This window comes from Octodon degus, unplaced genomic scaffold (assembly GCF_000260255.1).
Source record: "Octodon degus isolate 3935 unplaced genomic scaffold, OctDeg1.0 scaffold00034, whole genome shotgun sequence".
In the NCBI taxonomy this organism is placed as follows: domain Eukaryota; kingdom Metazoa; phylum Chordata; class Mammalia; order Rodentia; family Octodontidae; genus Octodon; species Octodon degus.
Genome location: NW_004524610.1, coordinates 14088133 through 14115148, shown reverse-complemented (window position 1 = coordinate 14115148; position 27016 = coordinate 14088133). Strand labels below are relative to the sequence as shown.

At 40.3% G+C, this 27016-nt stretch overlaps 1 protein-coding gene and 1 pseudogene across 1 annotated transcript in view; one reads left to right on the top strand and one right to left on the bottom strand.

The window, feature by feature from the left end:
• Positions 1–27016, top strand: part of Epb41l2 (erythrocyte membrane protein band 4.1 like 2) — a 304724-nt gene that overhangs the window by 13263 nt on the left and 264445 nt on the right. The window lies entirely within an intron of this gene.
• Positions 7480–15614, bottom strand: LOC101579668 (annotated as a pseudogene).

Here is a 27016-nt window from a genome sequence, read left to right as displayed (position 1 = left end):
TACCTGCACATGATATAATGTTATTCTTTTTTTCCCCATTTTCCTATCCTCCCTTCAAACCCCCTTCCTCCCCATTTACAAAAGCTTTGTTTCTTCTTTTTCCTTCTTTTCTCAGTTTTTTACATCTCCCTTCTTTCCTTTACCCCTCCTTTGTTCCCCTCTCAATTGAAATATTTTCTTCATATTTCATAATACCTATTATATATTTTGGTCCTTGTTTGTATGTATTTTCAGTTTTTCACCCCAGAGAAGCACTGCAGTTTATACATATGTGTGACCGGTCTATTTCACTTAATGGTATGGTCTCAAGGTGCACCTATTTTCCTAGAAATATCTCAAGATTACTCTTATTTGTGGCAGAGTACTCCACTGTATAGAAAAAGCCACATCTTCTTTATTCATTTACCAGTTGATGGGCATTTGGGCTGTTTCCAAGATCAGGCTACTACAAACTATGTTGCTATAAATATGGGTGTACATTTATTACTGTGTATGATGCTTTTAATTCCTTCAGGAAGATACCAAGAAGGGGGTTCTGGGGGCCACAAATTGTAAAATTGAGGCCAGGGGACTCCATGCTTGTCCGTGTCCTGGCCCTGAGCCAGACTAGAGCACAGAAACTCCTTATTCTTCTCTGGTCACAGCAGGAAGCCCTGGACTAGGGGTTGCTGTGTGCAAAGAGGACAAGGTAAGACCCGCTGAAAAGGGTAAGACGACTAGGAAATACACAGTTTCCTCATTGCCCCGCCTGGAACAGCCTGGTCCTTAGAAGGATGCTTTGTTCTTCTTACTAGCCCACCTCAGACTCCATTACTTTTCTGGAAATACCCACTGCCTTTCATTCGTTGTCCTTGACTCAGATGTAGCCTAAGTTCTGGGTGGCTCATGGCCTTTTGTTCCCTGAGAACAACTGGTCCTCCTAAATCCCTGCCGGCAGCCCTACACTGTCTCTTGTTCTCTTCCTGCCAGGCAGGAGATTATAATGTACTTCAAGGGGCTCTAATAAAGGGAATGCCTGAGCCAAATGAAACTAAGTTTCTGAGGAATTGCCACACTGATTTCCACAGAGGTTGTACCAGTCTACACTCCCACCAACAACTGAGAAAGGTTATATAATAAAATTTAATGTAAACCAGAAAAGTGCATACAGTAAATAAGTCCTCAATATGCCAGTTTTACCCATGAGGGAGACAATGTTATAGGGATTAGTGGGGGAAATAGACAAATAGAAGAGGAGGAAGAGATTAGACACAAGGCTACATGATGAAGGAGGTTCATGCAAACTTTGGGAAACTGGTACAGAGGCAGGAGAGAGAGAAGGAAGAAATAATAGGAAAAACAGAAATGAACAACAGCCACAAAGAAACTAGAAACAAATTCACAGTCATAAAAACCTGATCAAACAGTGAAAAAAAAAGTCATAAAAAAGCAAGAAATGAGAGAAAGAAAAAAAAGATCCACTTCTAGGTTTGTCTCTGCTGTGACTGGTAGGCAACATGTAGAGACAGATCCCAGATTTATGCTGATTTATCCAAGCAAGCCAACAGTAGCTTCTTGTCGGGGTAGTAGATCATCCCCTGAGCTGCACCTGTATTTCCCCTGAAGTTCAGGCTGGTTTTTGGCTGCAAGGTTGGAATGAGACCCGTTTAGCCTGCAGCCTTTGGCACACTTTATGCAGGCTTAGAGTTAACTGGGAGTGGCTAGGTGGAGCCAGCAGGCATTCTGAGTCTTGAGCCCTGATGGCCCCTCACCAAGATGGCTCCCAGCCAAACACTGTTTCCTGAGGGAAGACAAAATCTATACCGCTCGGCAGCAGTGCAGTCCATGGAGGCCTCTGTGGTCAGCAGCAGTCACCAGGCCTCTGCAAGTTCAAACCACTTGGCCCACCGAGTGAGTCCTGACTTGGGTAGGAGGTGTTGCCCTCCATCTCCTTGTTCTTTAAAGTTTCTCTCTTTGCTCTCACCATAGGTTCACTTCATTCCTCACAGCCTTCCCAGATCAAGGGGACCCACTTTACTCTTTCTTCTCTTCATTGCATTGCAATAGTCTAGTGTCTGGACACCAAATCTCACTGAGGCTCTTTCTCTGCTGCTTACCACTCTATCATCCTCCTGAAATCCTTCAAATCCCTCCACCTCTGGTATAGCTACTTTCTAACGGGTCAGTTTTCTTGATGCAAGTAGAAAAATCCTTTGCTGGAAGGCAGGAAGGTACCAAATGAGGGTTCTTGGTGATTTGAATGCTATATCTGAACATGTGGTCATTGAAACTGTGGTTGTGGATGAGATCACCCAGGGACGGGAATATGAAGTTGAAAGATTAGTGGGCTGTAAGTGCAGCCCTAACCATCTTTGTGGTGACAATCTGGCTCTTTCCTTGTGTCCCACATCAACAGTCTGAATTATGACATACTCACTGCATTTCTTCCTTTCTAGGTAAGAATAAGAAATAATCTGTCTAAGAATATTTTAATCAAGAACATTGATGTCTTTCCTTCAGTGAAAGGTTAACGTGATCATTATGACAAGTTGACATGCTTGTTTGTGTCACTACTCAGAGCACAATGATGTCTTATGTTGCTGATTCTGAGACAGTCTAGTCTTTTTTTTTTTTTTTTTTCTGGAACTGAGGATTGAAATCAGGCCCTTGCGCTTGTCAGGCAAGTGCTTATTCTACTGAGCCATCTCCCCGGCCCCAGCAGTCTAGTCTTATACACCAAAGTTCTAAATGTCCTTGACCACATGTTGAGCAAATGCCAGGTTGGCAAATTAAGCTTAATAGTTCTAATTAAGAATTTGATTAGTGCTGGGAATGAGTTTCTCATTGGGTAGTTTGTCTTAGAAGATTGCTTAGCTCAAGAGTGTGTTTTGAAGTTATTTTTAATATTATGTACACCATAGTTTTACTTTCTAACAAACCATTCCCCAATATTGATTTGTTCTTGCTATTCTTCCTCTAGTAAGAATTTCTGAACATTAAGTGGAAAGTGCCAAAGCTCCATTAAATTCCACTCTCTGGATCATCAGGACTATGAATACTATTTGTTAGTTTCATTTTCTTGCCAAAAAAACAGTGATGCATGTCTATTTAAATGTGTCATTGTCCTGGCCACAGTATAGCTATTGCCTACTAAATGTAAGGTATGGGTTTAATGTCCTCTACCAGAAAAATAAATAAACAAATAAATGTACAATACATTCATTAATTAATAATCCCTTGTCCATTATAAATGTTTGTTATTTAGCGGGATATTACAGTGAATTATAATAATAGGATACTAAAATCTGGGATAGCAGATCTCTCATTTTTTAAAATTAGGAATCTCATTTGGCATAAGTTTTCCTTGTTTTTCACTTGTGTGACTGATGTTTGAAACAGACATCAGGGCCCAGGGAGATGGCTCAGTAGAATAAGTGTTTCCCTGGCAAGTGCAAGGGCCATAGTTCAATCCCTGGTTCCTCCAAAACAAACAAACAGACAGACATCACCTGGGCAAAGCCATGGACATTTGTAATCCTAACAATCTGAGAGGCTGAGGCAGGAGAACTATAAGTTTGAGGCCCACCTGGACAACTTAGTGAATTGGTAAGACCATCTCAAAATAAAAACTGAAGAGGGGCTGGGCATATACCTCAGTGTGAAGGCCCTGTATTAAATTTCTAGTACTAAAAATAAACAAATAAAAAGCAAAACCAGACATCAGTGGCAAAACTAATCTATCTGTATTTAACTAGAGTATAATTGAAAATTATCTTATGAGGTTCTATAATATTATAAAAATTGGAAAACATAAGAAGTGGGAAAATTGCAAGGTATGGTGGTACATGCCTTTAATCCTGGTACTTGGGAGATTGAGGCAGGTGGATTGCTGCAAGTTCAAGACTAGCATGGATTATATAGTGAGACTCTGGCCCCCCCAAATAAAAGAAGAAGAAGAAAGAAAAAGAAATGGGAAAAATAGAAAAAATGTAAGAATGCAAAAGAGATATAGAAGAGGAGTTAGAGGAAATTTGAGTGCATTCGTTCCTCCTCAGGACGGCCCTAAGATTTCCTAACAGCTGGTTGTCTGTGTAGACACATGGATTTCTTTTTCTTTTTTTTTTTTAAATGGATTTGGTCATTGCAGGGTCTCACTACACAGCTTGGACCTGTGGTGATCCTCCTACTTTCAGCCTCCCCAGCCCTGGGGTTACAGGCTTCTGTCACTATGGCCCAGACTTTGGCTGGCTCAGCCAGCCCTTGGGGAGGGGCTGGCACAGCATGTGATACTGGGAATCACATCACAGTCCCTGTGCTTGCCTAAGTTTGCCTAGGCATGCATTTAGTCCACTGAGCTATCTCACCAGCCCTGTAACACATGGATTTCTTCACAGCTATTTGTCTAAATGTCGCATAATTTCAATTCAAAGACTACCTTTCATTGTCTTTTCTAGTTATATAGTGAAAGAAAGTTAATTATAGTTAACAAAATTGAAACAATCATTCCCTCCATCTTTGGTATTAGCCACCAACATCCTCTGATCCTTTTCAATCATCATCATTTTGTAGTACTAGTAGAGCTAATTAAGGAAATAATTTCCCTTTAAAAATAAACATCATATAATCCTGTCACTTTTGTATTTTTTTTTTTTTGCAGAACCGGGGATTGAACTCAGATCCTTGTGTTTGTCAGTCAAGCGCTTATCCTACTGAGCTATCTCCCCGGCCCCTGTATTGTTTTTTAACTTGCTATTTCAATTAGATATTTTGTATATAACATAATTTATGGTAAATTGTAGTGTTTTATCATAGTAATATGTCATCAATTGTTTAACCACCAAACCCTGCCTATTTTGACCACATCTGGCTTTTCAGTACATTGTACTTACAAATATTTTCTAGATGCATATGTATCAAAAGTAAATTTATTGATCTAAGGGGAATATTTCATTTATGGCCTTTTTTAAAAGAAAAAACAAGGCATTATAAAAGGTACCCATTTACCCAAAACCTTCAATTCATTGAACTTATGATTCACACCGGACTTCCTGGTTATTTATAATCAAACTTCTTAAAATCATGAGCTAAGGGGCCAGGGAGATGGCTCAGTAGAATAAGTGCTTCCCTGGCAAGCTCAAGGATCTGAGTTCAATCCCCAATTCCTAAAAAAAACAAAAGAAAAAAAAATCATGAGCTAAAGATTTTCTACAGTCAAATATTTATCTATGCCTGATAAACTGGGAAAACCTTACTGGATCTTATAAATAGACATTATTTACTAATGACAATGTAGTAATGTAATTAAAACATGACTTTGAGTACCAGATTTCTACCTGTGAGATGTTTCTGAGGCAGGTCTTTCCTGAAATTACAATTTCCTGCAAAATTAAGCAAGACTTCTTCAGCTCTGCGTTTGGAGTCCACCACAACTCATCTCTACACACTCTGGCACCATTATTGCTATTATTCTCTGTTGCCTTCGAAATACCTCAACCTAGGAGGCTAGGGATATAGCTCAGCGGCATAAGCACCTGCTTGGCAAGTGCACGTTTCCAAGTTCAATCCCTGGTACCACACACACACACACACACACACACACACAACTTTCAACCTAGCTGTACCCTAGTTAACCCTGAAGACATCCAACAACTTCATTCTAGTGCACGAGGCTGACTTCACCTACAATGTCTGTTTCATTACCTGTAGAAAAACTTCAGCCCTTCCTTTGTATTTGTCCCCTGTATTCCCTTCATTGGATCTTTTCAACCCAATGGGAATATTTTCTACTCTGTAACTCCCCTGTGCTTTATTTTCACCTGTACTCTGTCTTCCATTGCAGGTATTCATTTTATGGAATAGCTCCCATTTGAAAGGAGCCTAGCACCAGGATTTTTCTTTTTAACCAAATGACCCATTGATCCACATTTACAAACCAAAGCATCATCTCATTTATGCTAAAGAAGGGGGGCAGGACTGAGGAGTAGAATGAATAGGAAGACAAAAGAAAGGAAGAGGAAAACAGGAAGAAGAAGAAGAGGAGGAGGAGCAGAGGTGGAAAAAGAAAAGTGACAAACCTAGGAAGTTCCCAGATAAATTAAAACAATATTTTAAAATTGATTTCCCAGCAATTTCTTTTTTTTCAGAACCGGGGATTGAACTCAGACCCTTGCGCTTGTCAAGGAAGTGCTTATTCTACTGAGCCATGTCCCCAGCCCCTCCCAGCAATTTCTTGATCAAATCTTTTAAGTGGCTATACTTTATTATTTATTTATTTGTTTGTTTGTTTTTGCAGAACTGGGGATTGAACTCAGGCCCTTGTGCTTGCCAGCCAAGTGCTTAATCTACTGAGTTATCTCCCCAGCCCCATGTGGCTATACTTAAAAAAATAATAATAATAAAATAAAAAATCTTCGGTTTGTTTGCTCTGCAAAGATTTGACATCTGTAGTTCTCTAGGTTGAAGACTATATAAATATTTAGTCTTAAGACCTGAGCTGACTGTGACAGAAGAAATGGTCAGCCATTTCATCCCAGGGGCTGGAAGGGGGGAGTATCCCAGGCTTCTACCCTGGCGTCTTCTGCACCCTTCCTCTTCTGGGCTCCTGTTCATATTAAATCCTTTCCGGTTTACTGGCCTTATTTCACATTAAGTCCTTCCACTGCCACCTCTCTATTCCATTTTCCTCTTTCAACTACTATGTTAATTTTTTAAAAGGATTTATCCTGAATCCAGGTCCACAAGGAAAATCTAAAGTTTATTCCTTTTTTAAAATTACACAATTTGCCAGCGAGATGGCTCAGTAGAATAAGCGCTTGCCTGGCAAGTGCAAGGGCCTGTGTTTAATCCCTGGTTTCGCCAAATAAATAAATAAATAAATACACACTTTATTTTATTTATTTATTTTTTCTTCTGTATTTAGGACAGGGTCTACAGGGTGTACAGGGTCCCACTATGTAGCTCAGACTCGTAGTGATCCTCCTGTTTTCAGCTTCCCAAGTGCTGAGATTACAGGCATGTGCCACCTGGCCCAGTCCCAGTCACCTTCTCAGCACGCCCTGGAGGCAGGTCCGAGCAGCATGCCAGGAATCCGACCCTGGCCAATGCATCTGCCTAAGCAGGCGCTTTAGTCCGCTGAAGCATCAGGCCGGTCCTACACAATTTTTTGTTAAATGAGAAAGTCTCACTTGTTACATCATCACGTTGCTAGTCAGAGAAATGCTGCAGTGATGAAGAAAGTCAATGTCGGGTGAGCCGAAGTCTTCATTTCTACAACAGTCATTTACAAAGAAGTAACATTCAACACAGCCCACCCAACACAACACAGCCCAACACAACACAGCCCAACACAATATTCTTGGTGTTCTTCATACTGAAGTCCCCCCCATCACCTTCTAATGGGGTATTTCACTACGTAAATTATAATTCTTCATTTTTACAATCCACCCCAAACTGCATGAGAGATGTATCACATTAAAATTTCTGAAGCTGTTAGCAAATCCTTCACACCTCGTCGTCATCTGACGTGTCACTGCTGCTTGTCTTGGTGTCTTCATTCTCAAGTAGGCTTCAAAGTGCTGTTTTTGCAGGGTCCAAACTTGAAGTCACACATCAGGCCGTGTTTCAAAATACCATTTTTTTCTAAGACCATTCTTCTGTAACTGTTCACTGATAACCTGGAATTCTCTCACTTTGTCCTCAGTTAAGGGAGCACACGTTTCATTATTCTCACTGTCCTCCTGCCAGCCTGTCTCCTTCAATAACCTGGGGTCTGCCTCAAGAGAACTGGAAAGAACATCAGTTTGTGGAAAGGCTGAAGATCGAATGATCTGCTGAGAAATCACTGAGGCACTGCCGTTCTCCTGGGGAATTTCATTTTCATCGAAGTTTCTGTTTCTATCCCCTTCTTGATGAGCACTATTGCTGTTGCGCTGATTGAATGAGCTGTCATCCTTCTCTGAGCCAGCATGGCTTTCACCTTCGTGGTGCTCTTCTACTCTGTCCCCTAAAACTTATTCTTCCCTCCTTGCCAATACAAGGACTTGAACACTTTAACTTTGGTTATCCACCTTATGTAAACGCTATTACTGTCTCTTCTCTTTAATCTTTTCTCACTGAGAATCTTTAAATACCATCTTTTTATCTTTAGGATCATATAGTTTCATAGATTTGATCATAAATTTATTTAATTTATCCAACTTGAAAATATTGGGCTTCCTGAACCTGGAAGTTAGTATCTCTCAACAACTGCAGAAAATACTAAACAATTTTCTATTTTATTATTGCCTGTTCACTATTTTATTTTTGTCTTTTCTTGAACTCTGATTAAATTTCAATGCAAATCCTGATTTTGTCCTGAAGTCTTTCTAACTTCTCTATATTTTTTATCTCTTTGTCTCACAGAACTCTATTGTGGGTAAATTCATCATACATTTCCTCCAGTTCACTAATCCTTTCTTTGGCCTTATCTAATAGGCTGTTTACTGCCCTTTCAGTTTTGAATTTCAGGTATTATATTTTTCTCTTCTGGGGCTTCAAGTTTTTTTCAAAATAGTTTTTTTTTTTTCTCTCTCTTGTCTTTTGTTAATTTTCTAAGTTTCATTTCTTTAAAATATTAACCAAGTTATAGTCTGTGTATGATAATTGTAGTCTATGTGTAATAATCCTAGTATCTTAAGTCTATGTGGACTTGAGTCTTCTTGCTGACTTTTGAAAACCCTAATTCATATAAGCATTGCCTTTGTTTTTATTTGTTTTGTGGTTTCTTCTTGTGAGCTTCTATTAGATCTTTATCTGACGAAATTCTTTGAAGTTGCATTCCTCCAATGAAAGGGTATGCGTACGATTCTGCAGCACCAGAGGGCACTACAAACCTGAACAGCTTAAATTCAGTTTCCAACTTGACATTTTGTACCACATTGAAAGGGTTCCCAAATAAAATGCGGGATACCCAGTTAAATTTAAATTTTACACAAAAGAGAACAAACATTTTTTGTGCAATATTTTGAGCATACTAAAATATTATTCGTTACTTATTTGAAATTCAAGTTTAACCGACAGGCTTCTATTTTCATTTCTATTTCAGGCAATCTGACAACTCTATACATTTGATTTCTTTTTTTTTTTTTTTATACATTTGATTTCAATCTCACATTAGAGATGGTCAGAATCTAGAAATTCTCTGGGAAATTTTATTTTTTATTCTTTCAGGGAACAGTTCAAAAAAAGTAAAGTTTTGTCTTGCATTTTGCTTTGTTTTTATGACAGTGTTTTTCTTCGTAGTCCAGGCTACATTAGAACTTGCATTCCTTCCACTTCAGCTTCCTCAGGTGCTGCTGGGATTACAAAAATGGACCACCACACCTAGCTACAAGTTCATAGACACAACCCCACAAGTGTAAGTGACAAAAGAAAAGTATAAATATATCAATGGGAGTGTGAATCATGATGTGCCACCTTAAATGGATTACCACACACCTAGCAGGGTAGTGAGCACACTGTGGGGCCTGTCTGTAGATGAGGGACACGGAGGCCAGACAGCTGAGGGAAGGAGACCCAACCTGTAGGGTGGTAGGCTGGACGGAAAAGAGGAAAAAAGCTGCTGCCCAGGCTCTGAAAAGCCCCGCTCCCACACCTACCCCTACCCCATTTTCTCAGCCTACGGCACCCACCTGTACAGCCACTGCACCCTGAGCCTCAGCCCTCACCCTCGCACGGGCATGGCCCCCTTGTCCCCCTCACTCTGAAGCTTCTTGCCTCTTACACTAAGTAGCTCGCAGCTCCTCCAGCTTCCCAGCAGCAGACAATGACCACTGTGGACACTCCTGCTTTGGAATAAGTTTTTTTTTTTGTTTTTTTTTTTTTGTTTGTTTGTTTTTTTCATCTGAATGCCCTGAGGGGTGGTTTTAAAATGGAATAAGGTGTTTTTTTTTTTTTTTTTTTTTTTGGTTGTGAGGTTCGAACTCCAGCAACCTGAGGCTGACAGCTTTGCAGAAGCAGCCACTTAAAGGACTGAGCTAGAGCCAGGCCCCCCCGACACTCCTGCTTTGGACTTTAAATATATACATATATTCTTTTTTTTTCCCATTCCATACTTCAAAAGATAATACCAAAAAACCTGAACTTCAGTGGTAGAGTGCTTTCCTAGCACACCGCCCGCCCTTGGCTCAATCCCTAGCACCTCCAACAAAAGAGAAAGAAAGAGGGAGAAGAGAAGCAGAAAGAGAAAGGAGAGAAAGAAAATGAAACTACAAGCTACACAGTAAGAGAAAATATTTGCAAGCCATATACCTGATAGGGATTAGTACCCAGAATGTATTTTTCAGTGCTTAGAACTAAACTATAAAAAGAGAAATAATCCAGTTCAAAACTGATAAAGGATTTGAATAGCTATTTCTCTACTGAAGACACACAAGTGGCTGAAAACCACAGGAAAAATTGCCCAACGTGTTTAGTCTTTAGTGAAATGGAAATCAAAACCACAGAGATTAAAAAAACCAAAAGCCCAGCAGCATGGGTGCCTTACAGGCGCTGGCACAGCTGTAGTAAAAAAGACAGAACATAGCAAATCCCAGCAGGAGGTGGAGGCGCTGGGAAGCGCAGAGCAGGAAAGGCCAAGGAGACAAGAAATCCAGCAGCTGTCTCAGTCTGCAGCAGGGGCGCGACCACTAAGGGCTTCAGGGTCTTTTTACAGTGATGAAAATGGCAGAAAACTGGATTGTGAGACTTTGCACAACACTATGAATACACTGCAACACACTGAATTGCATGGGAAAACTGTGGGCGAACTACTCAGTCTATGAAGTATATAGCAAAAAGCTAGTAATTTTAAAGATAAGATAATGACTATTCATCATAGCACTCAGGAGGCTGAGGCAGGAGGTTCACCAAGAGTTTGTGATCAGCTTGGGCTACACAGTGAGTTCCTGGCTGCCTGAACTACACAGTAAAACACTGTCTTACAAAACAAACAGAAACAAACAAAAGATAATGAATATTCAAAACATATCACTGTGTCATTATTTTACAATATTTTACTACTATCTATGCTCTTAAGGTTCCTTACTAAGAGTTGTTGCCCAATGGTCATAAAATAGGTTAAATAGTATACAATAATAAACAACAAAGATTGCTTATCTCAACTAATGTCTTGTTTATGTCTTCATAATAGGGAGCCAGATGGCAGCAAGGGATAATTCTCTGTGTTAATCTTTTAGGAAGACTAGCTAGCTTGAGGTTTAGACACAAACATAATCATCTGCATTGCTAGAAGAAATATAACAACACACATGTAAACACTACACAGTATCCCATAAAATGTACAACTTTACTGTCCATTTTTTAAAATAAAGGAAAATGTTAAGAAAAAACAAAGAACACAACAACTTATGCAAACATTCGTGACAAAGTGACTGTAAGATGCTACGTGAAAGATGCAGCCATTCGTCTTGCTGAATTCTTTCAACAAAAATTTGTTGATTACTGTAGAAAATGCAAAAATGGATTAGATCCTATTCCTGCATACAGTCAAGTTTCAGCCTAGAAAATGGAGCTCAATCTAAATATATGAAGACAGTTAACTCATAGAGAATTAGGTACTTACAATTTTTTTAAAGGACTTAAGTGAGAAGAAAACTAGTGAAATGCAAATAACTAACTTGAAGTCCAAAGAGTCTGAACTTTCTTGCTTTCATGCAAAAGTCAGGAAGATGTAACAGTCAACAGAGCTGCCATAAGGCCTTGGGGTAGGAGATCCAGGGAAACAAAGACGTTACTGCGAAGGGTGCATCTTAAGTTCACATGGCTATCACCACAGCTGTGGGAAGAGTGTCTTTCTGCTTAATTCAAGCATATGTGTATTTCTTTTTAAAAAATGTGCCTTAGTGCAGGGTCTACAAGGTCTCACTACACAGATTGGACCCATAATGATCCTCCTGTTTTCAGTCTCCCAAGAGCTGGGCTTAAAGGCATCTGCCACCACACCCAGTCTCAGCAGGGCAGGAATTGAATCCCGGTCCCTCTGCCTGTCTGAGCAGGTGCTTTAGTCCACTGAGCTATTTGGCTGGCCCTAAGCATATGTACATTTCATGGACAGAATCTAAAGTGTGTTTCGAACTCTTCTGTCAAGAAACTGTTGTCAATGTAGTTCTCATTCATTTGTTTCCTGACATCAAAGGAATACACAAGGTGTCAACAACCCACAAATGATGCATGACTCGTTCCCCTCAGAAGCAATCAGGTAATTTTCCGAAACTGTGTGCAGTATGGATTTGGGATGCTTTCTTGATGACAGTGGGTGCAAGTTGCAGAAATATGGTTTATCTCTGAGGTAACTTCTTGGCAGGCCTTGAACTGTGGAACTTCTAGGCACCTTACCCAGTTGGAAAGCCCAGGATTTTAGAGATTATTTTCTACCTTCCGTGATGTGTCTTTGGAAATAAACAGTTTATGTGCACTGTTTTCACTTGGCCAGTCACTATGTCACCTAGGTGGTGAGCCAGGGTGAAGTGCTTTGGGGATAGACTGTCACAGTTCTTGTGGGCTAGATTAAGACAGAGCTCAGGATCTGGTATGGCACATCAGTGGGAAAGAGGCTCCTGGTGGTCTCTGCTTATTAGTAGAGGAGCCAGACAAAGAGCCTGCATGCTGACTGTTTGTTTTATAAATAAAGGTTTATTGGAACAGGGCCAAGCCCATTCATTTGCACCACAATAGAGTGCTGAGCACTGGTCAGGGACCTTTACAGTCCAGCCAAAATATTGTCCTCAAACTACAGATAAAAAGAAATAAACAAAGTCTTCAATTTATTACAAAAATGAAAGCTTGAGTCCTTTGTGAAAATTAAACTCTAAAATATGTCTCTTGATTAAAGCCAAGTATTTCTCTCTCTCTCTCTCTCTCTCTCTCTCTCTCTCTCTCTCTCTCTCTCTCTCTGCAAAGATTTGAATATTAAGCACCACTTTCAGTGGATGTTTTCCCTAAGTCTTACATTCTCAAATAAAACAGCTAGGTCAGAGCTGCCCACTTATCCCTGATCAAATAGCCCTGTTCAGAAAAGTCTATGTGAATTCTTCAGACCATGGGAAAGTAACTTGTATGGTATGATTGACGTAAGAAGTCATTACTTGTGATGAAGGAGCAGAGCCTCAGGGTGGAACCTAGGGTCTCACCTGCGTGAGGCAAGGACTCTACCTGGCAGCTACATCCTGTTCTCTGAAACATTTTGTGTGTGTGTGTGTGTGTGTGTGTGTGTGTGTGTGTGTTTACTTTGGTCATGGGAATGGAACTCAGGACCTTGCATTTGCCAGGCAGATGCTGTACCACTGAGCTATATCCCCAGGCAGCGTTGTGTTTTACATATTTTTATAGGTTATTTCTGAAAAAGTTACGATGCAAATTTCTGCACAGTCAGAACCTCATTTGGAATTCTTTGGGGTTAAAGCAGAAGAACCATATTGACCTGAATGAAGAGGCTGGCAACAGTGTAGACTCACAGTCCTGTGTTTATTAAGTGAAGAGCAAATATCCTCTCTTTCTCAACTAGTGGAGATGGGGAGAACACATGGGCAACTGGTGATTCTTTGACCTTTTGAGTTAAATTGCTACTTGTAGACATCAGTTTCTCTCTCTCTCTCTCTCTCTCTCTCTCTCTCTCTCTCTCTCTCTCTCTCCCTCATTTTTTCGAGACTTGGTTTCATTGTATATACCAAGCTAATTTTGAACTCATTATATAGTCCACGTTGGCCTTGAACTTGTGGCAATCCTCCTGCCTCAGCTTCCCGAGTGTTAGGGTTACAGGTGTCCACCACCACACCCAGAAGACTTACTGGAAGAGTTTACACTCTCAGATTTGAATGGGCTTCTTAAATCGTTGAGCTCTGCGCAGGTCCAAAGTAAGAAAAGGTATTTGCTTTGGCTTCTTGCTGATGTCACACCCTGATGTGACACTCACACACATTAGTCACTCACAAAATCATCTGATGAACATTTATTAAACACATACTATGCCCTAGCTTTATGCAGAAACAGAACAGCTTTAGAAAAACCATTTCTTATCTAATAGTTTGAGCAGCCTCACCAAAATCAGTGCTAGTGATACATCAGAGTTATTATTTTTTTAAATTTTATGTATTTGGTACATGCAGCTCAGACTTGTAGTGAGCCTCCTGTTTTCAGCCTCCCCAGTGCTGGGATTGCATGTGTGTGCCTCCATACCGGGTCTTGGTGGCTGGCTCAGTGCTCCTGGGGGCAGAGCTGGCACGGCACGTGGGGTCAGGATGTATAGGAATTATTATCATTAGGAGCCAGTCTACAGTTCCTGGATGACTAAGACTAGATAAGACACAAGGAGCTAAATAAGCATGCTTTTGTTCTCTAGGCCCAGGATCTGTAAGTTCTTTCTGTAAAGGGTCAGACTGCAGCTATTTTAAGCTTTGAAGATCCACATGGACATTGTGGCAGCTAACGCTCCCTTGTCATACAAAAGCAACCAATGAATGGGTGTGCTTGTGTCTAATACATCTTTAAGGGCACAAATTAAAATGCCACATGATGTTCATGTGTCACAAAATGTTACTCTTTTGAATTTGCAGAGGCCTCTGAAAGCCATTCTTACCTTGTACATCACACAAACACAGCAATAAACCATCATTTGCCAGTCCTGATCTAAAAGATTATTTTCCTATACAGAGAATACAGTTGTAGATGAAATGTGAAGGGCAGGCAGCAACATGTCCAAGTACATGGTAAAAAGTTAAAATGGTGCTGGGGAAATGGCTCAGTGGAATAAGTGCTTCCCTGGCAAGCACAAGGGCCTGAGTTCAATCCCTGGTTCCACAAAAAAAAAAAAAAAAAAAGTTAGAATATTTTCCTATCAAACATATGAAAGATGGAATATTCTGTAGAATCCATATCTGAGTGAAGGGGATCTCTCTCGGTTTAGATAAGAAACTTCAGCTACTGGTGAAAAAATTCCCAATGACTGAAGACCAAAAGAAAAATCAGATAGGTGTGGTGGCCCCCACATGTAGTCCCAGCATTCAGGAGTCTGAGACAGGAAGATCACCCAAGTTCAGGGCCAGCCTGCACTACATAGGGTTCAAGGATAGCCTGGAATATATAGCGAGACCCTGTCTCAGAAAACAAAACCAAAAAAAGAAAAGCTCATTCAAATTTGTCACAATTCTCAGCATTATGATATCTGGAACCTCAGTGGCTTCCTATACAGCTCTATACTTGGGCACTCTTTCTTGGTTTTTGCTCTTGCTAGGCACCTCACTGGACTTGAGCTCATTGTACAGTCCAGGTTGGCCCCCAATTCATTTCAATCCTCCTGCTTCAGCCTCCTGAATTCTGGGATTATAGGCTGGAGCCATCAGGCTTATTGTTTTTCAAATAACTGACCTTGTACTATTTACACAACTATGTGTCCCTTGGAAACGTCATGGGAGATAACAGATAAATAAATGAATGATACATTGTGAGAAAACCTGTGAACTTTCTTAATCAGACTCCAGCAGTCCAAGGCTGGGAAGGGAGGGAGCAATTTCCAGGAAGGTTGGGACGGAGGTCTGAATTCCCTGCACAGTGTAGTTCTTACTGGCAGATGGTCCAGTTATCACCATAGCAGACAGCTTCATGCAGCTCTCACTACACAGCACTGAGCCTTGTTGGACTAATTTACTGTCATTCTTGACGCTTGGCCTCCTCATCACATGGGGCAGAATCTTCACCAGGACCCCTGGCACTGGCACGAGGGCACATGGAAGAAAGGGTAAGAGAATCCCTGTATGAAGTTGTGCTTGCTGCTTGTGACCACAGCCAGTGCCCAAGCTCCACTGGGATGATTTGGAAGCTCTTCAGAGGGTCCTGGCAAGATGAGAGTGATCCTCTGAGCTATCTTTACTCAGACTGTTTTTGACACATGCGGGCTGTTTTTATCCTGACAGTCGATCTTCCAACCCTCCAGACACCAGCTGGTGTGCCACAATTCAATTCAGTTTTTATGCTAACTACCTGGCGTCAGTGTCAGACTCTGCAGGTGAGAGGGCTCAGTCCTATCAGACTGGTTTTCCTTCCGGTGCCACAAAGAGCAGGCTTCTGCCTGTAATTCCAACCAACTGAACGATAATCAAGGTTCCATGACCCACTCCTCAAGTTGGTTAGTTTGCTAGACTAGAATGGCTCACAGACCTTAAGAAAATATTTGATTGAGATAAAGAAATAACATATATAGATGTTGGATGGGATAAAAGGCAAGAAAAAGTGAAGCACAGAAGGGCATGAGGTGAAAAGGAGTGAGGAGAGAAAGACAGAATATGCAACGTTACACAGCAGTGAGAGAGGCTTCTTTGAGGGTTTGATGTTTGACTAATGACCTGAAGGAGGATGGAGAACAAGGCTTTTATGTAAATGAGGGAGGAACAGTCCAGGCAGAGGGCTTTGCACCTGCAAAGGATCTACCTGAATGTTATGGTTCCTATCTAGATGCCCTCTCCGTGCCTAACATGTATCTTCTTGTGTGAGGGTTTGGGGAGGGGATGGGCTCATGGGTGTAATAGTCATCAGTAGACTGGGAGGTGAAGCCAGGTAGCGAGGGCAGGGTCAGTGAGGGCATGGCCTACAATGGTCCATCTCTGTCCTCCACTCTTGATCTTTCTCTGCTACCTGCGCTATGTGGGACATCGCAGCAGGGAGCAGAGGGCAAGCAAATTGCTTACCCCACTGAGGTAGAAGGGTAGGGCTGGGCAAAGAACAACTACTTGGGAAGAATTTCAAAGTTCGTGAAGAACCATGAGCTGTTTCTTCTCTACCATGCCCCTCAGCCATGCTGCCCTCCCTTGGAACCAGCTACTCCTGATTGAAACCTCTACAAACTGTGAGCCAACATAAACCTTTACTCCTTTGAGTTAGTGCTTGGTGCTGAGTCTCGGTGCTGAGAAAAGGACTAAGCCACTGCAGTAATTGTCAATGTGCTCTGGGAAGAGCAGTGCTGATGGAGTAGAAAGAAAAAATAGAGAGCAGTGACACATGCGGACAGACCAGTGCATGTGGACCAAGGCCTGTGAGCTGGACAGGACCTGATTTTTATTTTAAAGCTGTCAGGGACATGGATAAGAACAAAAGCGCCAACACAACTTAGCACGTTATTGCAGTAATCTAGGTGAGAGATGACAGAGGTTTAGACCAAGGCAAGCACAGTGGAGATAGTGAAAGGACATATATCTAGAAATCTTGGGACAGAGTTGGTAAAATGATGCCTAGAGATCCAGTCAGGAGTGTCGTAGTCAGTTGTCCATCACTGTGACAAATTGCCCAGGATAATCACTTTGTACAATGGAAGATTTTTTTCATCTTCCAATCTGTCCCATTGATCTTCAGGTTTTTTTAATTGCCAGCACCATGGTTTTTTAAAATTAATTAATTAATTAATGTGTGTGTGTGTGTGTGTGTGTGTGTGGCCAGCTCAGCCCACCAGGGGGTGGGGCAGGCTGGCATGTGGTGCTGGGGGATTGAACCGTGGTCCCTGTACTTTGGCTAAGCTTGTTCTAAGTAGGGGCTTTAGACCATTGAGACATCTCACCAGCCTCACCATGTTGTTTTTATTTTAGCAGCTTTATAGTATAATTTCAAGTCAGGGATTATAGTGCTCCCTGCATTGCCTCTGTTGCACAGAACTGCTTTCAATATACTAGGTATTTTCTGGTTCCAGATGAATGTTAGGATTGTTTTTTTCTAATTCTATGACTTATGCTGTTAGAATTTTGATCAGAATTGCACTAAATCTGTATACCAGCTTTGGATGTATGGCTATTTTCACTATATTGGCTCTTCCTACCCAAGAGAAAGTGATATATTTCCACTTTCTGATATCCTCCTCAATCTCCTTTTTGTGAGTACTGTAGCTTTCAATGTAAAGTTCTTTTATTCCTTTGTTAGATTGATTCCTAGGTGTTTGATTTTTTTGGACCCTTTTTTTTTTTTTTTTTTGGTGGAACCGGGGATTGAACTCAGGCCCTTGCACTTGCCAGGGAAGCGCTTATTCCACCGAGCCATCTCCCCGGCCCCTGGATGCTTTTTTTGTTTCTTTTTTATTATTGATTTTAATGAGAAAAAAGATAAAATAGCAATGAAACAGTTTTAAAACAGGTTAGTAGGACAGTTACAATAATTAATACATTGCATATTGTTGTTTTCATAGTATGTGGATGCTATTGTGAAAGGTGTTGTCTCCCTAACTTCTCACAGTGAGTTTGTTATTTATATACCAGAAGGTTATTGATTTTTGAGTATCGACTTTGTATCCAGATATACTACTGAGTTTGGTTATTAAACCTAGCAGTTTTTTAGTGGAGTTTTTGGGATCTTCTATGTAGAGTATCATGTCATCTTCAAACAATGATAATTTAACTTCTTTCTTCCCTATCATTATTCCTTTTATTTCTTGTTCTTGTCGAATTTCTCTAGCTCAAATTTCCAGGGCTATGTTGTACAAGAGTGGAGATAGTGGTCATCCTTGTCTTGATTCTGATCTTAGAGTGAAGTCTTTCTGCTTTTGTCCATATAATATAATGGTGGGGATGGTTTGTTTTAGATGGGCTTTATCCATTGGAATAAAGACCCTCTATTCCAATTTTCTTTTTTTTTTATCGTGAATTGGTGCTAGACTTTGTCCAAATCATTATATTAATTTATTGAGATGATCGTGATTTTTATCCTTGGCTCTGTTTATATGGTGTATTATATTTATTGATTTGCATGTGTTGAACCATTCCTGCATCCCTTGGATGAATCCCATTTGGTCACAGTGTATAATCTTCTTGATGATTTGCTGCACTCTGTTTGCCAGTACCTTATTGAGGATTTTTGCACATATGCTCATTAGGGAGATTGGCTTGTATTTGTCTTTTTTAGTTGAGTTGTTCTCCAGTTTGGGTATAGGATAATGCTTGTTTCCAGGACTGAATTTGGGAGTATTGCTTCCATTTCATTTTCATTAGAGAGTTTGAGAAATAGTGATGTTAAATCTTCTCTAAATATCCTATAGAACCCAAAAATGAATCTGTCAGGGTCTGAGCTTTTCTTTGTTGCTAGGTTTTTAATTATATCTTCAATTTCATTGATTGCTATTGGCTTAAGAATTTTATATCTTCTTGATTCAACTTTGTTAATTGGTATGTATCTAGGAATTTGCCAATTCCTTCTGCATTTTTCTATCTTATTAGAATACAAATTTTCAAAGTAGGTGTAGATGATCTTCTGTATTTCTGCAGGGTCTATTGTGATTTTACCATTTTCATTCCCAATTGCTTGGATTTGAGTCCTTCCTTCCTTCCTTCCTTCCTTCCTTCCTTCCTTCCTTCCTTCCTTCCTTCCTTCCCTTCTTCCTTCCTTCCTTTTATGGGGTTGCATAAATGTTTGTTAATTTTGTTTACTCTTTCAAAGAATCAACTCTTTGATTCACTGATTCTTTAAGTCATATTTTTAGTCTCCAAGGCATTAATTCCTGCTCTGATCTTTGTAATTTCCTCCCGCATACAAGTTTTGGGTTAGCTTGCTCTTCTTTTGCTAGACATTTGAGGATCACCATTAAGTTGTTTACTGGCTGTTGCTGTATTTCTTTTTTTTTTTTGCCGTAATTTTATTGATAAACAAATAGCAATGAGACAGTTTCAAATCAAATCAGTAGGACAGTTTCAATAATTAACACACTGTATACATTCTACTTAGTGGTTAATTGCTGTACAAGATGTGGACTTGATATCCTATTTATAAACACATTAGAACAAATCGTTCTATTCATTAAAAGAATGTAACTATATATCTATTCTAACCACTTTGAATACACAGATACAAAATGGACATTCATCTGTATACCCTTTTTTTGTTAAGTTCCGTTATTTGAATATTATAGGTGTGTAAACTCAGCAAAATATTCTAGAAGAGTCCAGTAGCCCATAATAGTATTGGGTCTTCCGCTTAACTGGCAATGTCAGAAATTATTGACCTGAGTCTCCCACAGCTCAAATAACAGCATGGCTTTACTTCTTATATTTCGTTTTTATACTTTTCTACTGAATGGTTAAGACCAAGGTAAAGCAGGACCTATGCAACAAGAGTTGTAGCTTTTGGGTCTGACAAGGTCAGTGAAATCTCCTCAGGATTTATCCTGAGATGCTGTACCTCAGATTGTAGAACCTTTTTCAGTGTCAGCCATGTGGATGAGTCACGGCCATTGCTTGGCCAATGTGCTCTCTGTGAAAGCCTGAGAGAATGTTTTCTCTCCATGTGACTCTCCTTAGGCACACTCTACATCATCGATCACTTTCCTCTTTGGCCCCATAATCTCCTTGATCAGAAAATTTGGGACACTACTGAGTTACTGACGTTACAGTACAAGTTCTCATATGTCCTGAGTCTTAATTGACTTTAGAAGGCTAGGGCCAAAATGTTGGCTTTCCTTGCAGCCGTCCTTTTTCTCTAATTTTGGTCTGCAAACTTAGGTTGTTAACCATCCAGAAGACAAGCTTATTGTTATTATCATACAACTTAAGCTGTTAAGCTTAACCTCACTATCTGTCTGCATATCAAACATCTTAGGCATAATATGGAACAGGTATTTTTCATCAAGTATTGATATGTTGAACTTTAAGTCCCTACATCATATGATAAAAAAATTTAAAAATTAGAATATATTTTAAAAATAGGCATAAAGAATTATATACTTCTCATGTTTGCACATAAGTCCAAAAATCTCACCATATACATGCATTTCTTGATATCAGTACTTACTGCTATAAATTTTCCTCTTAGGATTATTTGCATTGTGTCTCATAATTTCCAGTATGTTGTTTTGTTGTTATCATTTAATTGTAGAAACTGTTTAATTTCTTCCTTAATTTCATTGTGACCTATTTGTTGTGCAGGAGAATGCTATTCATTTTTCATTTATTTATGAAGTTCTTGTGCTTTTTTGTGCTATTAATTTCCAATTTTATTTCACAATGGCCTGATAATATGCATGAGATAATTTCAATTCCTTTAACATTTACTTAACCATGATCTATGAGCTATTGTGTGGCTTATTTTGGAGAATGTCCCATGTGCAGCTGAGAAGTATGTATATTCTGATATTATGGGGTGGACCAGACATCTATTAAGTTCATTTGTTCAAAAGTTTGGTTCAGTATGGTGGAAGACATATTTGGGATCACAATTTCAGAGGTCTCAGTCCATGATCACTTTGTCCCATTACCGTGGGACCTTTGTGAGGTGGGCCATCTCAGCAGGGAGCACAAGGAAATTGCTTACCTCTTAGAGGTAGGAGCTTAGGGCTGGGGCAAACAACAGATACCTGGGCAGAATGTTTCACAGCAAAACCCTTGGGTAATAGCTCGAGTGAGATGTTCTTAAGAAGTGAGGGCATGCGGAGAACACAAGACCTAAAGTCACATCAGTTTATGGCTGAGCACTGTGGGCCAGTTAGAAAGATGTTACTCACAATTCTTCATTTGCATGTGGACACAGCCAATAACAGCACACTGTTCCCTGTCCTTCATTTTCATCTGATGAGAAACCAAGCAAGCATTTTTATTCATGTTAATACATGTTTACAGAAAATGATGATTACATTCCAAGTGAGTCGTTTGATAGGACAGTTTCACTCTGGTTTGAGGCCAAGTGTGTTCTTGATAGGGCAAATGACCCAATGGCGTACTTGCATGAGTAGAAAGCCATGCTGGGAGTTCTGAAGATGAAGGCCTGCTTTCTCCTTATCCTTGGGCCTCTGTGGGCCTTTCCCCAGCTCGCTCTCACCTGCAGAATGTGTATCTCTTTTCCATCTGCAATAAGTGGACATCTTTGCTGCCTTTTCTGTGTATTGTGTCCAGTTTTTTGTTCATGGCACCAAGAACCTATAAGAAATCCCCGTGGGACTCACCACTGGTAACACATTGATGGCCAGAAATGAAAGAGGAGACAGAGGGATTCCAATTCCCAAGGGCATACCCCCAAGGACCTGCCTCCTCCAGCAAGGCCCCACATCCCCAAACTTCTACTTCTGCCCTCCACCACCACCAGGTGGGGACTAACCTGCTGACATGCAGCCTTCAGGGGCCATTTCAGATTCAAATCACAGAGGAGCACGAGTAGTAGAGGACTAAAGTGTTAAGCTGGCTGCGGTAACATAGGAAACTGAGGCAGGAGGATCCCTGCACAGTTGAGGCCAGCCTAGGCTACATGGTGGGTTTGAAGCCACCTCAACTGGATAATGAGGTCCTGTTTCAAAAAAAGAAAATAAGCGGCTGGGGAGATAGCTCGATGGTCTAAGTGCCTGCCTGGCAAGCATAAGGTCCTGAGCTCAATCCCCAGTACCACATGCCATGTGCTATCCCCAGAACTCTGGGCGTACTGTGCCAGTCACCGAAGCCAGGCATGGTGGCACACACCTGTAATCCCAGCACTGGGGAAGCCGATGAGACAAGAGGATCACTATGAGTCCAAACTGCATAGTGAGACCCTGTACCAAATACATAAATAAAAGATTAAAAAAAAAAAGAAAGAAAGAAAATGAAACAAAAAACAAAAGCAGACAACAAACAGAAGAAGGTGAAATACTGAGATGCCCCAGTCTGCTGGTAGCATCCCTGAAGTAATGGGCAGTTCAGCACCTAGGTTTGTCTTAAAACAGATATTCTCAACAGTTCTGGCATATACAAATAAGGAGATGCAAGTTCAAAGAAGTTAGATAATTTTTTTTTTTTTTTTTTGGCGGTACTGGGGATTGAACTCAGGACCCTGTGCTTGCAAGGTAGATAATATTGTTAAAGTCACACAACATGTAGGAAAAGAAAATTAGATTTAAAATCCCTGATGTAGCTCTTCAGAAGCAAAGTTTGAATCATGATTACTTACTAGGGCTTTTTAGATGAACACAAGAAAAATAGTTTAGCTTTTTTTTTTTTTTTTTTCAGAACCAGTAATTGAACTCAGGCCCTTGTGCTTGCCAGGAAAGCGCTTATTCCACTGAGCTATCTCCCCTGCCCCCTGTTTAGCTTTCTAGACTATTTTTAAAATATTTTTTATTTTGGTTTTGTCATTTGTTTTTAGAACAATATCTTCTTGCTTGGTAGCCCAGGCTGGTCTTAAACTTACTATGATCCTCCTGCTTCAGCCTCCTGGGTGCTGGGGTTACAGGCATGTGCCGCCACACTTGGTTTAAAAATATTTAAAAAAAAAAAAAAAACACATAAAGATATACTGAAGCAAGAAGGTTGTGTATACTGTTACTAAATCTTTTCCTTCATCATTCATAAAGCCAATATAGAGTTCATGAAAGTGTGAGTGATAGACAGTCAGGTCTTCTGAGAGTGGCCACAGCTCCCTACACAGGAGGAAGCTGTCTAGGACCTACTCTGTCAGGCCTGGTTGGTGGTCTCTAAAGAGCAGTCCCCAACCTGCAGAAGTCTCATTGTGCTCTGAGGGTTTCTATTGTGGATTACCCTGCTTCATTCACCCTGTACCGTGTTCCTTGATAAAATCTCAGCCTCCTTTCTGTGTGCCTTCCACTTACAGTGCTATAGCACGGCCTCAGCTGATCCACTTTGCCTTATGCCTTTACGCCTCCTGACCCCAGGCTTTGCTCAGATTCTCAGCTGTTTTCTTCTCTTTTCCACAGCTCAGGCAATTTGTGAACAGTTTCTCAGGCAACACTGTGCTTGGTCTATTTATATACCTTAGGTCCTCCCCTTTCACTTTTTGTTTTTAAATACCCCCTCCCCCCCAGATCTGGCCTGGCTTTGTGCATCCATTTGTCAGTGGTTTAAAACTCTATAGCAAAGTTAGGTCTACCTCCTGAGATCTACAAAAGCCACCCACAGGATTTTTGTTCCAAAAGAACATGAGCTTTGTAGTTGGACAGACCTGAATAGTATCTGGATTAAAATAAGCAAATATAAAACACGTATTGTATGACTCAGAGTAGGGTTCCATAGATAGTTTTCTTCCTCCTTGACCTACTGCCAAATAAAATACACTCTCCCAGCCTTCCCCCTATACACTTTCCCTGAAAACACACAATCCTCTTGGAGATTTCTTGTGTTTTGAGCTCTTGGTAACAATAGGAAGATAAGAAGTATACAGGAAGTTTCAAAGAAACTTTCATGTGACATTGCCTTAGGCCTTGAAATGAAAAGCTGGTGTGACATGCTGTTAGCCGTGGTGCAAGAGAGAAGGAAGCAAGTGGGAGAAAAAGAAAAGAAGGCAGAAAACATTTGCTGAGCATATATTCCGTGTAGATACTGTGCTAAGCTTCCAAGTTTTGCAGTTTAGCATCCCTAGTCCAAAAAAATCTGAACTCAAATTGCTTCAAGATCCAAAGCTTTTTAAGCACTGGCATGATGCCACAAATGGAAAATTCCACATCTGACTTGGTATGATTAAGTTGCAGACACAATAAAAATATTGTCTGAAATTCCCTTCAGGCTACACACATAAGATGTATATGAAACATAAATGAATTTCACATTTAGACTTGGGTCGTGTTCCCAAGATATCTCGTTATATATGGTATATGCAAATATTTTTAAAAAATCAGAAACAGTCTTGGTCCTAAGGTGGGAGATGAGGGCATGGCCAATTGCCTGAACAAGTGGGTATGACTTTTCAATCATGGAGATCTAGGACACAAACACAGAAAACAGTTCCTAAGCTCTGCACCTGCAGCCAACCAGAAAGTACTATCTTCAGTTCTCCTGGTGTGAGATCAAGCAGGTTTCTGACAGGACAGCCTAGATCTGAAGTCAGCTTGAAGAATGAGGGAACAAAGCTGTCTACCATTAGCTTTGTCGCCACTGTGAGCTTTCTCAGTGTAAATGTAAATGCTTGCTACCTTTTTCATGTATTTTGTCCAATTCTTTGTTCAGGACCCCAAGAATCTGAAAAGCATCCCTGGGAAGAGTCTAAGGACCACAGAACCCAGTAACAGTCCCAGGCATTTCAGATAAAGTATCCTCAATCTGTACCTTACTTAATCATTTTGTGTTGCAATGATGCCTTTGTTTTATACAGAGAACACTGTGCCTCCAAGTTGAATTTCACCTGTGTTTCTGCAACTAGTGGGTTTTAGAGTTGGAAATCAGCACTCACTCTGTCTGACTTCCAAGTCCATGATATCTGAGTATATTTCCTACAAATCAAAGTGTATAATCTTATATTGCTCATATATAATATCTTATATTACTAAAAATGAGAACTTATAGGCACAATGGCACATAACTTTAATTATCTATTTTACTTTCTTAAGTAAACACTAGGTCATTGTTCTCTCTGAGTAATTCTATATTTCAATTACAACCTGTCTAATTAGTGTGAGAAATTTGAGTAAAATCGTAACAGTAATTTAATTTTGTTTTTATAGACTTTGCAAGGAATTCATAATAAAAATGCCTTTCTAAATGTAACTGTGGTGTCGCTTCCTAAGCTCTTTAATAGTTTCCAGATGTTTAGATAAGTTTGTTTAGAAAATTCTACAATATTGAAGCTCTTTGCTGATTAAATAGGACTTATGATAAAGTCTTCTCTCTCTTGGTAGACCTCATGATATTGCAAAATTTTGAAGTCATAACTTCAAAGTAGTTTACATGGTGCTGGTCTCATAATAAATACAGGATTATAGACTTTTCTGAAAGATTATAAAGGAAATGAATAAAAGAAATCATAACAAAAATGACTTCCCATGTTCATATCTCTTCCTTTATGTGTTTACTAATTAATTGGCTGGTAAATTTGCTATGCTGAAAAGTCTCATTGACATCAAAGGATATTTTCTCTAGTACAAAAAGTCAAGGGCCGTATCCTAATCATCAACTCACAGACCACTGGTAACAGAGTTGAACAATTTACACAGACTCTGCTAAGGTCAAAGTACATGCTGTCTGTGCTGTAGAAGGTAGGAAGTCTAGGATTTCTGTTGGTCGCACAGATTGTGATGCCCTCTTTTGATGAGTTTAGTGGAACAGAAAAGAACTGTGGTAGTGCTTTTTGAAAAGAAACTTGGCATATACTCAGATGGAATGTTTGGTCCAAGGCCCTGAGCTTGGTGCGCAGGAGCCCCTCTCCCCGAAAAGATGGGAAATTTGAATGTATCACTTACTAAGAATGAAGATGCTATGAATCCTGAAGATCACAAGAATAGGGAGATACAAAACAAAAATTTAAAGAGACTTGAGACTTATGCTCACTTTGACAGCGCTTATACTAAAAAAGCCCTCAGACTGAAGCTGAGAGAGCACTTTAAAATTTTTTGTTCAATCTGACGCTCAGGGGTAGAGTGCTCACCTAGCGTATGTATGGTCCTAGTACTGAAAAAAAAGAAGAAAGCCTGGTAGGTCAACATTATCAAGACCTCAGAAAATAACTACTGTAATAAAAAAAAAGAGCTAACTTGAGCAAGGTGTGGTGGTTCCTCCCTGTAATCCCAGCACTCAGGAGCCTGAGGCAGAAGGATCACCATGAGTTCGAGGCCAGTCTGGGCTATATAGTAAGCTCAAGGCCAGCCTGAACTACTTTATATAATGAAACTCTGTCACAAGAAAAAGAGTTAGGGGGGAAGGTTCTAGCTTGAACTTCAGGTAAGTAGTAATACAGTAGGGAGTGTCATTCCTTGGTAGCTACCGGCATTTTGTGTGTGCAGTGAATCTCCGCTATTACTGCATTTTTCACTCAGTTGTTCTATACAGTTTACGATCTGTTCAGTCGCCACCACCATCTTTTCTGCCTGAATTGGTGTGAGTACAGAAACACACACTGCACTCATGGGCCCAGGTGACGCTCCTGCCTCAGATCCCCTTGCAGTGGGGACTGGAGGGGTACACACTGCACCATCCGCACACACATCTTCTATATGACTTTCCTGATAGCACTGAGTCATAGGAACTGTTGGGAACAAACTTCAACCCTCTTATAGCAAACTAGTCCTTAAAGTGTAGCTTAAAGAAATTTCACGGAGACATAAATTGTAACTATTACAACAGTAGAAAATTCT